The following is a 14,158-nucleotide window of genomic DNA, read 5'->3' as shown; positions in this document are numbered from 1 at the left end:
AGACACCCCTGCATCCAAAGAGTGGATGGAGTTTGTGTAGAATTATGGAAGAATAGGAAGAAGGATTGTGACTTTAGGGGGGATAGGAACATAACAGGAAGACCAATTGCTGCAACTAACATGAACAGTTGGTGTTTTGAGATACTGAATGACCAATCAAAGAACATACACAGGTTGGACCTATGCTGCCTCACACATACATAGCAGATGTACAGCTTGGTCTTTATTTGGGTTCTGAACAACTGGAGCATGGGCTATACCAAAAGCTGTTGCCTCTACATGGGATATATTCTTCTAGATGGACTGCCTTGTCTAGCCTCAGTGGGAGAAAAAAGCATTTACCTTCACAGAGATTTGATGTGCCAGGGTGAGGTAATATACAATGAGGCTCCCACACACTCAGAGGATAAGCGAAGGGAGAGGAGGTAAGGATTGTGGGAAAAGGTCATATGGAGGGGTCAGTGTGCATAATGTAAAGTGAATAAATAAAATAATAATCACACACATACACACTCACACATTAAAATCATGCTGAACAAGCCATGAGGAGGAAGCCATAAGTAGTCTTCCTTCACAATCTTTGCATAAGTGCCTGGCTCCAGGGTTCTTGTCCTGTTTCTGTTCCTACCCTAACTGATTCCAATGTTGAATGAATCATGAATGTGAGTGAAATAAACCCTTTCCTCTTAGAAAAATATTACAAAAAGTAAAAGGAGCTTTCACAGTCTTTTTTCTGTATCAATGGTTTACTGGATGACATTCTGCCATTACAAATGAAGCCAATTTAAAAATAAAATCATTACATCATTGCAAATCACTGTCTAAGAATTGGGTAGAAGATTTAGACAGTAAGAAATCCAAACAGAAATGGTCACAAACACAAGCTCCATGAGAAGCAACCAGACTGAGAATCTTACATCTGCTTTGAGGAGTTAATGTAATATGACTGTCAAGGGGATCCATTCTATGGAAAAAAACTCCAATATATTCAAAGCTTCCCTCAAATGCTTCAGGATGTATATACACAGTGAACGTTTAGTGGAAAATAGCTCTGTCAGCCCTCTAGTACTTGTGGAGAGGGGTGACAAACCATTTTGAAATGTAACATAAGGCCAGTAAACTCTCAAGCTTGTATTCAAGTTTTTAGAATAACTTAACTGACTTGAATGAATATGAACACACAGCTCCAACTTATTATTGTTTTTCACATCAAGACATGGACATGTATTTTCAAGAAAAGGAACCTGAACAAGACTAGGCTTGTCAATATTCTGTCACAGATGGAGAAGGGTCTCATAGGAGCTGGTTGTTCTCTAGGAAGGCCACTGGTAGTGGCCATCTGCTGGAACAGGGGGAGTCATTATCTTTAGTGGCTTCACCTCTGGTGATTTGCCTTTCTTCTATGATCACTTTCTACACATGACTAGATTAAACCTAGCCTATTACAAAAACCAACAGCATAAAAGAGAAAATTGGGAAAGTATTTATGTAAAAAGAGACTACAATTCGTGGAATATATAAGAAAATGTAAGATCCTGAAATATACATGTGGTCAAAATATATTATATATTTGTATGAAATCATCCAATAGAAGAAAAAACCCATAATTAATAATTACTATTGTGTAACCACAAAGTGTAAGAATCTGAAATGTAGCACATTTTCATTCTCATCTGTTCAGTCTACAGTACAGGAGGGTGAGGGGACCATAATGAGTTTACTGGGAATCCTGTCAATAAATAACATGTTAATTTGTGGCAGAGTTTTTCACCCTGTTGGTAGCAACCCATTTGGGGGTCAAATGACCATTTCACAGCAGTTGAGTAACAGATATTATGAATATCAGATGTTTACACTGCAATTTAAAACATTTAGATATTTACAGATATGAAGTAGCATTGAGAATAGCTTTATATTTAGGGGTCACCACAACATGAACAACCATAGTAAATATTTGCCACATTGAGAAGTGGAGAACCACTGATGTAAAAAAGGAGACATTAGGATATTAATTTTGAAGCTCCATGAAACCTACCTGCCTGCTACATCCCCAGCTTGCTCAGAACATTTTTTAAATCTGCCCCTAAGTGGAAAGACTAGTCTTCTTAGTTTATTGAATTTATTTACACTCGCCATTCTACTTGTGTTTGCGTGGCTAAGTGAATAATATATAGGCTTAACAGAATAATGAGGAGGACAGTAGTATACTAGTAGGTGTCTAGTTTGTTGGAAAATATCATCACTGCTCATTAATTTCAAGTATTTGACAAATGCAGTTTTGATTAAATGAGTAGACTATTTTTTATGGTGTCAAACACCTTTCCCTTTAATTGGCCAAGTTTCTGTTTCATGGTGCAAAACACAAGTTCTGAAAGATAACTACTGAGCAGGGCATCAGACAGTATTTGATCTTCTTTGGGGCCTTTTAAGATCTGGACATCTTCTCTGGTATATCTTAAACTTTGGCAGACTATCATTTCCAAGTATTCTTGCCATTTGTCTTGCGATCAGCAGATATGATGCATTCTTTCTGAGTTTCTGTGATAACCTGATAATTTTTATTACAGGATTTACAGTAAGAAACACAAAACTTAACGGCATTTGTAAGTGATACAATAAGTTGAGAAATGTCTGTGAGCTCATGATTTATTCTAGATGTTACAAGTGTCACCCAAATTAAGAGCAGATTAAACTGGTTCCAAGGGTAGGATTTTTACCTAATACTCTAGGAGGACTATTTCACATATTTGGAGAAAATTTTTCAATGCTTCTCAACACTCAAGTTTTAAATATTTGAAGAGAAAAAATATAGTTTGTTTGGCCCAGGTACCAAGCCCTGATATCATTATTGATACCATGTCATGCTTACAGACAGGATCCTAGCATGGCTGTCCTCTGAAAGTCTCTACCAGTAGTTGACTGAGATAGATGCATATGCTTACAGCCAACCATTAGGCTGATGTCAGGACACCTAAGGATGAGTTAGGGGAAGAACTTAGGGAGCTGAATGGGAATGAAAACCCATAGGAAGTACAAAGGTGTTAACTAACCAAGACTCCTCAGGTTCTAAGCAGCCAGGAATGAGCAAACATGGGCTGACCTGTGGTCTCCGGCCCATATATAGCAGAGCACTGCCTTTTCTGGCCTCAATGGGAGAGATGTGCTTAATCCTAGAGAAACTTGATGTTCCACAAAAGAGGGATGCTGGCAGGGTAAGGTGGGGGCTGGGGTGAGAGCCTCCTCTCAGAAGCAAATGGGAGAAGGATGGGGTAAAGAAGTTGGGGAAGGGGTTCAGGATTAGGGGCAATACTGGGAATACAAATAAATAAAAATAATTTAATTAAAAAATTTTAAATATATTTTAAGCATATTTAAAGATTATCAGTGGATTCTTTATTACCAGGCAAATATTGTAAATATTGTAAATATTACTAAAATAATATAAATATATATCATTAACAAAGTTCATATGTTATGAACATTATATCAGCAATCAAATTAAAAAAATACAACCATCTGTAGGCTACAGAGCATGGTAGGTTTTACTTATCTTAATTGAATCAGACTTCAATAGATAGATAGTTTAAAGGATAATTTTCTCTGTTGGTCTTCACATTCAGCTTTATTGAAAATGAAATTCATGTCCACTGACAGATGGTTTTTTCACTGTATCACATTCCACATTGTGAACTTTCCAACAGAAGACATATTTCATATCTGAACTTAACTCTTCATACTTTGGAAGTGATATTCTTCTCAATACCCTTAGTGTATTATTTGACATCTGGCAAGTGCAGTGTATTTGTAGTGCATTGCCATTTTCAAGTGTTCAGTTGCCACTTGTCACCAGTGGGTATTAATGAGCCAGTGTGGGGAGTGTAAACTTATACTGTTATCATCATAGCCTTGTTAAGTGCTCCAAGACTCCTGAAGAACTCTATCATCTACCAGACCCTTTGAATTTCACTACTCTCAAGTAGTGTGGAATTTTGTAAAGCTGATAGGTAAATTTGAGATGATTATCCATTTTAAACTTACCCTGCCTTCAGGGAGCACTGATGCTAGCAGCTGAATTATGGAAAACAACATGACTAGGACAGAAGCCATTGCTGAAAGTAATCAAAGAAGATGTCTTAGTTGAAGCAAACAGTGCATCGGACATAAAGAGTAACCAAAATATTAATAAAAGTTATGCCCTCCCAAACAAGTATGTATGACAAATTCTTTAACAGGAGAAAGAAATACGATGTAGTGTCAGAGTAGTACCATTGTGCCCAACTAGTCTCCAACAGAGATGTTATATAAGGTAAAGGACTTTTTTGAACTCTTAGTGATGTATTTGAAAATAGAGATTAATTCCTGGTTTCTTCTTATACACATCTATTATTCTGTGTTCAAAATGAAAATATGCAAAGAAACAAATTATAAATATTTGACAGTTGCTTTCAAAGGGTAGTATTATGTATTTTGCTATTCTCTGTTATTTGCTTTCTTCTGTATTGGACATGAATTAGCATTCCAGGGGTGTGATTATGTACACAGAAATATTCAAACTCTTAAAAAGTCATTTGGGAAGAACAAGTGTAATTTTGTCATTTTTTTTGAATACTTGAATTAAATTCCACTCTGTTTCTTCAATTAAGAAGTATAAACAAAAGTAATCAACTGAATTTATGTTCTATTTAAGTTGACTCAGTACATGCTTTTAGAGATGAGTAGTTTCATATTCTTATTAAGATTGAAACACGCTCTGCTCATTGTACACAATGTCCACTCTCACGCATTTCCAAATCCTAAATCCTTTAGATGTTACTAGAGGCCACATAGCACTGATACATTAGCTTTCCTTCTGGAACACACAGAAATAGCTTACCTTGTATATTGAAAGGGAGGCACTTTTTCTGTATACTGTGTGTACATTTGCAAGTTTAAATTTTTTTTAATTTGTAATTTGTTTCAGATTGTTATCTGGCTCAAGGACAATGCAGTCATCACTAACAAATACATAGTATGTTTTACATTTGTTAGACCATTTATTCCTTGTTTTTCTTCTAATTTTTTTATATACATAATAATGTTCTCTTTACAATAACTGCCTGTTTTTACATTGCCATTCAAGGCTAAAACGAGTCATAACTTCTCCATAGATAACTATAATATCTTTTCTTGCTCTTAATCAATACACACAAATAACAACAAATGTACAAAACAATCTGGGTTACAATCCTTGCATATAACTTGAAAATTAATGGTATTTATGTTTCTACTTGGTGAATCTATAAATAAGGAATCACATATAAGATCTGTCCTTATGACAATTTAACCAAAATGTTGACTTACTAACTATCCTGGGCAGATGAGGAAATGTATTGAAATTGAGTTATCCAGGCATCGAAATGGTTTATAGATTTATATTACTTTCTGCTTGACCAGATTTATTTGTGAAGTGTCCTTGGGCAGTTTCATAACTTCCTTGTATAGTTTTAAAACTGAGGCTCTGATGTATCTGTGACCTATGCTATCTTAGCATTGTAACTGCAGTACTCTTACATAGGAACTTACTTTCATATTCCACATTCTTATCTTGAACTGCTTGTTTCCTAGACTTTTCAGTTCAGTCAGCTTCTTTTGTAGGCTCTGCGCTTCTGGGGTTCTCCAGGTCTCTTCCTGTCATTGGTGTGAGGTGGGTCGTTAGTGTTTTGAAAGTAGATGCAGTTGTAGTACATTGGCTGCTTTTCCTAGCAAAGTGTTTTGACTCAAGAGTTTCTCTTTGCTTCTGCTTCTTGAGCATCAGGATATTTAAGATATTGACATTGAATAGCAGTCCTAAATAGTTTAACCACATGTGATTGTTGGATCAACAATCTACTACTTTTATTTGCTCCTGGAGATTTCCTTTTCTTACTTTTGCCAAGCAAGTGATATGGATAATAGACTCATGCCTATTTTAACTTTCTGTGTCTAGCATTTTAGCTCACAGATTTTATACCCATTATAAGCATGTTACTAAATGCTTCTGTATCTTGTTCTGTTTTTTTCATATTTGCTGCAGTTCCCTTGCTTTTCTGTTGTTCTCACAGTTTTGATGATACTTTATAACATATAGACATAGATTTATATAATCAGTTTCAGCTTTGTGAGAATTGAGTAGAGTGTGACTTTCCTCCACTCTTTTTTATACCAAGTATTTGTTGAAAAAATCTTATTTATTTTTGATATTATTAGTCTCAATGTTTCTGACTCATATTTAATAGTTTATTGTCAAAAATTAAACCTTTAAATGAATGGTTATCAAGTACAGATGACTCCTCAGAATGTATAGGCTATATATGTATCTCTAGTTTATCTTTCTTAGGTTAAATATCAAATAGTATTTTTGAAGACACCTCACACAAGGATTCTGTATTTAGTTTTATGCTTCACTTATGTGACAACCTAAGATAACAGCATATATATTACTGTAACCTTTGATGCCAGTGTGTAGTTTATACAGAATGTGTTTTGAACCACTTGGAAATTTGGAAGTTGAGAAATTAATTCAGAAATCAGGAAAAGTTTGATGTCCTTCTGGCACACAGTTAATTCAATTCAAAGATGGTTCTATCCTTTACAACAAAAAACTATTTCCTTTTGCTTGTTACTTGTAAAAAAGAACGGTGTAGCTGTATAAACAAGGAAGAAGATGAGGACAGCTCTAAACACATAGTTCCTTCATTATGAATTTGATTATTTTTGTATGTCTGGAAACACCACAGTGCCATCTAACACCATTATTTTGAGTCAGAGAGATTAGGACAATGGATAAATGAAATGACTATATAGTAATATACAGTATGACATTTTGTATGCATCTAAAGGTTTGGAGTAAAGAAAGGCATTTTGATTGAAATGTAATTTTTAGATAATATGTTAAATATCTTGTTTCTCAATTTGTACTTACTAATTTTAGTTTGTTTTCATTGAACTCACAAAGTAATCATTATCCCTCCTGAGTTTAATCTGTTTGAAAAAAAAATTTTATTCACCATTACCCCATAATCTTTTGATTCAACATTATCGCTAATTTTCATTTTTAATTCCTTTGTTCAAACCATTAAGTATATTTTACATTTCTTTGATTAAAATCATTTAATGTTATGATTACTTTTAGTTGGAAGAATGACTTTATTAAGACACTTCCAGGAGATTTTTTAAGCAATCTTCTGTATGCATCTAATTTGGACTTCCTGGGAAGATTTTCTTCTGGAGGATAAGTAATGAAAAAATAATTTTTATGTGTATATTGAACTGACAGAACAAGAAGACCCACCTTTGTCAACATACAATATCAGAATTTATTATTTACAATCAAATTTCCAAGGAAAATTGGTCTCACATATCCAATGCCAAGCAATAATAATTTGAACCATAGGTGCATCCTCTGTTAACAATTTTATTCCTACAAAGAAACTCCATAACCCCCAAAAGCAAGTTTGGCAAGAAAGAGTTCATTTGGCTTAGATTTCCCTTCACAGTATATCATCAAAGAATGTCATAGCAGGATTTCAAACAGGACTAAATCCTGTAGGCTGGTGCTAATGCAGAAGGTGGGGGTATAATAATAAGTGCTATGCTTCCCAAGGCTTGAACAGTCTGATTTCCTGTAGACCCATAACAAACTTCATAGGGATAGAAGAAACCACAACAGACTGGGCCCTCTCTTATTAATCAGTAATTAAGAAGATAATTTACAAATGGAAATTTTGTCCTGCTTATAACATGTACTAGGATAAAGGTGGCAGAGAAATTCTGTGAGTGACCAAGCAATGACTGATCCATCTTGCAATCCATGCCATGAGAGGGAACCTACCATTGATACTGCCGAGAGTGCAGAAAAAAAGAGTTTGGACATCCCTAAGACATACTACAGAACCTAACATGAGTAAACAGAAAAAAAAAAAAGATTACTAATGATATTCTGCTATAATCATAGAAAATTGGTGCCTAGTTAAATTTTCATTAGAGAAGCTTAATCCAGTGTCTGAAGTACAAAGTTATAGAGAACCTAAACTGATGCAGACAGCAAAAGATTATATGGAGCTTGTAGAATCTGAAAAAAAAAAAAAAGGAGAAATCATGTAAGAGCCAGAATGGTCAAGGAGACCACAAGTAAACAGCCCACAAAATCCAATATTCATGTTCATTGGACTAAATGCCAATAATCAGTGAGTATTCATGGGTCTGAGCTAGATCCACTGGATATATGTTAAGGTGTCCTTGTTGGATTTCTAACAGGAAGCAGAGGCCATCTCTGACTCTGATTCATGCCTTTGGAACTTTTTCCTCCTATTTGGTTGGTTTGTTTAGCCTTAATAGAATGACCAAAAAAGAAAGATCAGAAGAACAAGCTTCATTTGCTTTACAATTTCATATTGCTACTTGCCATGGAAGGAAGTCAAGACAGGAATTAAAACAAGGTGTTTTTTTTTCCTTCATTTTTCAAATTAATTTTTTACCTAGCTTCCAGATAAGGCATTGGAAAACGCACATCATTTTTTTCCTTTCCTATGTGAATGCTTCTTCATACATGTTATATGCTATGGCTAAAAATGGGTTAAGGAGCTCAAGAAGCTCAAAGAAGCTGATGTCCTGGAATCTGATGTTTGATAAGATGACAAAACCGGGCACTTAAATATTTAGATAAGTTGTGTAATCTAAATGATCCAGTGAAGAGCCAAGTCACAAGGACAGAGTCTAGATCTGGCCTCAGGATTGCATCAGCTTCTGAGGAAGGCACATAATCTTGCAGCCATAGTAAGGAGATGTGAGAAGCACACAAACGCTTTGGAGAATATTTTGGAATATAAAAAGCATTAAGACCAATAGTTGTTAGTATATTCAGTGGAAGCCAAGAATATACGTACTTCTTTGCCTGTTTATGTGCTAATGAATACAGTAGGTATTTAAATGACAGATTGGAAGGCCAAAGCTATTATAGTGTAAAATACTCTTGCTATAAGTTGGTGGTACTTCAGAAATAGGATGAGGTTGTCCATTTTCTGTACTGTGTACATTATCTGGATTGAAGCTTAAAATAATTATATGAAAAAAGAGTAAAAGGCATAAAAAGAAAGAGGAGAATTCACAGGATGTTTATATGTGGATATGAATCTTTGACAGACACAATAAAGATAATGCTACAGGATTCTTAAATCATATAAATATGCCTGTGTCCTATGTAAATGTACATACAAGTGGCACTAAACAGATCCAACAGTTTAAAAAGAAAAGATCATAAACACATAAATTTTCAAGTAAATTTGATGTGGGAACAGTATAAAAATATGACAAGTAGTAATAGAGTTGAATGGGTTTGAGAAAAAAACTGTGTACGTATGAACATTTCCACTAACAAAGTGAGAAAAATATTTCACCCTACATTATCCAAAATTACCATCATCAGGAACACAAATGACAGAAGAGGCTATAATTATTATGAGCTATGTTGGCAGCATAAACACGTTTAAACACTGTTGATATACCATAAAAGTGCGACCATGCTTGAAAGTACTCCTTTGGTTGTCAGAAATAATAAACTAAAATACCATGAGATCATCAGTGTCATCACCCTTGGCCAAATACACAAAGGACTTTCTGTTCCTCAGTATCAATATTTGTGTATCATGCTTATTTTTCACTCTGTTTATACTAGTGAGGAAATAGAATATATCAAGTTGTCTATTACCTGAATAACACACAATAAAATGTGATATGTGGACACAATATGAAATCATTAACCACAATGAAATTTTAAGTTTTGAAATTTACAGGCAAATGGAAATTATCCTGAATGAGGTTTCCCTTGTATATCACAATAAAGGCAAACATTTTTCTCTCTCATGGTTATATAGGTTTATAAAGTATCTGTGTTCAAATTAGGGTAAATGTGAAGGAAGTTAGTTTACTACAAATGGTGTAACTGAAAAGGATGCATTAATGAAAGCAGAACAGTAGAATATGAGTAAAATTAATCAGGAGAGGACCTTTTCACTGATGAAAGGTACAATCAAGAAAAAAACGTAGTAAAAAAAAAAAAGACTGGTGACACCAAGTGCCCCCAAAAGGGTTGGGGCCCTTACTGCTCCCCTCAGGCCCAAGGGCTCTAGGCACTCTCCTTGCACCTTTCACTCTCGCACCTCCTGGGCATGCAGGTGAGCAAGCAGTGCTGCCATGCAAGCCCAGTCCAGGGCTACACAGTGGCTTAGGCGCAGCAGCCCAAAATAGGGTCCCATGAGCCTCCAGGGGGAGAAGAGGAGCTCCTAACTCCTAACTCCCAGGGGAAGGAGAGAACAACTAACTTATGCCTAATTAAAGGAAATTGCATCTGTTTGATTTTTGTAAACCTTAACCAGAATCTATTGATAACAGCGATGCTCAGGTACTTTAAAGGAACTTATAGAAATTAAGACTAAAAACTACTTTTTAAAGCATATAAGCATACTAATCTGTTGAATGTATTTTGTTGTTGTTGTTGTTGTTGTTTTGCTTTTTTTTTTTTTTTGGAAATAGTCTCAACTTCTGCTTATTAGCATTTTTTTTTGCAGAGATAAGTTAATACCAAAAGTGAACTATACACTATAATAGATACCAGAGACTGAATAAAGATTTGATATTTCCTTTTGCCTTTTTGGTAATTCTTGATTTTAAAAAATACTGCATTGATCTTGATTTTTTTTTTGTTCTTCCCTATTTACTTTGATTCCCAGTTGACTTATAAAAGTCAATTATGTTTTTGTAGTTCTCCACGTGTAATGTAAAAAGGAGTGTTTTCTTAATACATTTGTATTTTATGACAATTTGTATTATCAATTACAAAAACCAGGTTTACTTTTGGCAACAGTGCTTTGCTTTATTAGATCTCCAGTCATTCTCAGAACCTAATGATATAGTTATTTTTGAATTATATAGAATTGATGGAAACCTAGTAATATTAATTGTAATTTGCCCTAGGTTACCCAAGTAGTAAATTGAAAATTGAACTCAGAAACAGTTACTGGGGAAGGTATCTTTTTCTGCTGTACTTCTCAGTAGTAATATATGTCTTTTATGGCCTGAAAGTTTCACTTTCACATAAGTTATCAGGGAAAATACAGTGAAGTTCAGTACCAAATTAGTGATCAACCTTTTTTTTTTCCATATTGTTACCAGTTTTTTGTTGTCTTTGCCACTGTTCCTGTTGTTGAGACAGTTTGCCTCTTCCTCCTAAGTGACGGAAGGAATTAGATTTCTTTCTACCATGTTTGATTTTTTGTTTGTTTGCTTGTTTGTTTGTCTTTTGAAAAAGGATTTTGCTGTGTTGCCCTGGCTGTCCTGGAACTAACTCTATAGACTGTTTGACTTTGAACTCAGAGATCCCACCTGGCTGTCTGCCTTGTAAGTATTGGGAATAAATGCATGAGTTGTGTCCATGACTACCACCACCACTACCACCACCACCACCAAGCTCCATGTTAATTCTTAAATATTATTTCAAAAAAAAAGCCAAGTCAAATTAACAATGTCCATTAAAATTTGTGTATTAAAATTTACTCAGTAGTCCCAAAGTGTCTCCATAACTGTAGTCAGTCAAGATTCTTGTGTTGGCTTTGGTGATTGAGTACACTTAACTTATACTTGTGTTAAAAAGCGTGGTACCCAAACCACTTCTCCATTTTCTGTGCACTTAACTGACTAATTGTTCTGTAGAATGTGGCTACATTTGAACTTTGACCTCATCCTCTGCTTGTCAGTTCATTTACTGTTCTTGTTAAGTAAAAGTTTGGTTCTAGACCTGTCCAACTGTTAGTCCATGGTTGTATCCAAAGACAAGGATATTTATGAATACAGCACAAAACAACATTGTAAACTGAATATATTTGTGTGTTTGTGTGCTCCTGACTTCATGGATTGCATGATTTCTTTGAAAAGTTTGTAGATGATAGTGGTAGTATATTATCAAAAGTTTGACCATCCCTGGAGCAAAGATTTTATTAGTTTAAGTGAAACCTTATTTGGCAAGAACATGTAAACAGGTGATGCCCTCTACCTCATATTGTATATGTTAGAGGTTTATAGAGTTGAGACACCACGCAGTTGATAATGTTATATGTGACTACTTGGTTAAAGTGGTGACTACAAGGTCTTTTGTGACGGTGTAGTTTGAGAATTTGATTATGTGGCCTTACAGTAGTAACTCTGAAGAGAAGCAAGTAACTTGTTTCTGACTATATATTGCTTAGTGAATTTTAGCTCTTAATTAGCTACTTTATTGAAATTTCCTGAAAAAGACTTTTCTTTATTAGGGATGATGATGTCTGATGATGATGATGATGAATCTTTATTAGAGCTTTAGTTCTAAAGTTCTCCCTAAAAATGCAGATTAAATGCTTGATCAGTTCTTAAAAAATAAAGACCTGTGTTTCCTGATATATACAGATTACCATTCCTTCCTCCACACATCTTCCCTGTTGGGTGAGTCCTTCAGGGCAAGACAAGCTCCCCTGAGAAGTCTGCTATTCCCTCAGAAACTCCATTCTAAGTGCACCTCTTTATTCATCTTCATCATACCCATATAACCATACAGGTTAGCTTCCCTTCTCCTACCCATCTTACTTGCTTGCTGAATCCTCTGGGTCATATCTGGTAGCTCAGGCATACCTCCATTCTGCCTCCACCCTGATACCTACCTTCATTTGTTCTGCTTTTCCTTACCATTCAGACCTTCAGATCCTGGACCATACAGCCCTGCTTACTTGTAACCGTCTTGTCCAAGAACACCTATCATATTGCCGCCACATCAAGACCATTGAGAATCCCCCAACCTATTAATATCTACTACAACAGAAACATGCAGGGACCAAAGCCATACAGATTTCAAAACCCTCAAAATGACACAATCAACAAAATACTGGGCTATATGACACTTTCACAGCAAACACTGGCTACCGTAATACAACCAAATACAAAAAATATGACTGTAAATCCAATCTTAAAAAGATGGTAGAGGGATTTATACAGGAAATTAATAAATTGCTTAAAGAAATAAAGGAAAATACAATCAAAGAAGTAGAGATCTTTAAAGAGGAAACAAATATATCCCTTACAGCTGTATAGGTGGATACGATTGAATAGGTGAAGGAAATAAATAAAATTGGGTAAGGCCTGGAAATGGACATAGAAGAAATAAAGAAAACATAAATTGAGGAAACCCTGAATTTGGAAAATGTAGAAAAGACAATGGGAACAACAGATGTAAGCATCACTAACAGAATATAGGATATAGAAGAGAATCTCAGATATGAAAGATAAAATATAAACAAATGATGGTATAAAAGATCCCTCTGTGAAACTGTGAAATAACCTAACCTAAGAATAATAAGAATAATAGAATGTGAAGATTCTAAGCTCCCAGGTCCAGAAAATATTTTCAACAAAATCATAGTAGAAAACTTTTACAACCTTCAGAAAAAGATGGCTATAAACATGCAAGAAGCATATAGAACATCAACTAGACTGAGTGACAAAAGAAAATCACCCTGCCATATAATAATAAAAAGGCAAAATCTACAGAAGAAAAAAATAATATTAAAAGTGCTAAGGGAATGATCAGGTGTCATATAAATCAAAAGGCACACCAATCAAAATCAAGCCCAAATTCTCATCAGAGGGTCTAAAAGCCATAAGAGCATGCAAAGATTTTTTTTCAAAACCTCTAAAAACCCACAAATGCCAACGTAGACTACTGTAACCAACAAAACTACCAATCACCATACATGAAAAAAATAAACGTATTTCATGAAAATCCAAATTGAAACAGCATTTGTGGATTTGTCCACAAATCCAGCCCTATGGAAAATACAAGAAGGAAAACAACCCAAGGAGAATTAACTACATCCAAAAGAAAAAAGGGGGGGGGGAACTAATTCCATACCAGCAAAAAACCAAATGAACCAAAATTTTTATACATACAAATGCTAAAACCACCAACAGCAAAATTACAGGAATTGACAATCGCTGGTCATTAATATCTCTCAACATCAATGAACTCAATTCTCCAATAGAAACACATAGGCTAACAGAATGGATGTGAAAACATCAAGAAACATACCTCAGCAATAAAGATGGACATTACTTTAGAGTG

Source organism: Arvicanthis niloticus, chromosome 17 (assembly GCF_011762505.2).
Source record: "Arvicanthis niloticus isolate mArvNil1 chromosome 17, mArvNil1.pat.X, whole genome shotgun sequence".
In the NCBI taxonomy this organism is placed as follows: Eukaryota; Metazoa; Chordata; class Mammalia; order Rodentia; family Muridae; genus Arvicanthis; species Arvicanthis niloticus.
This window is presented reverse-complemented; position numbering follows the sequence as displayed.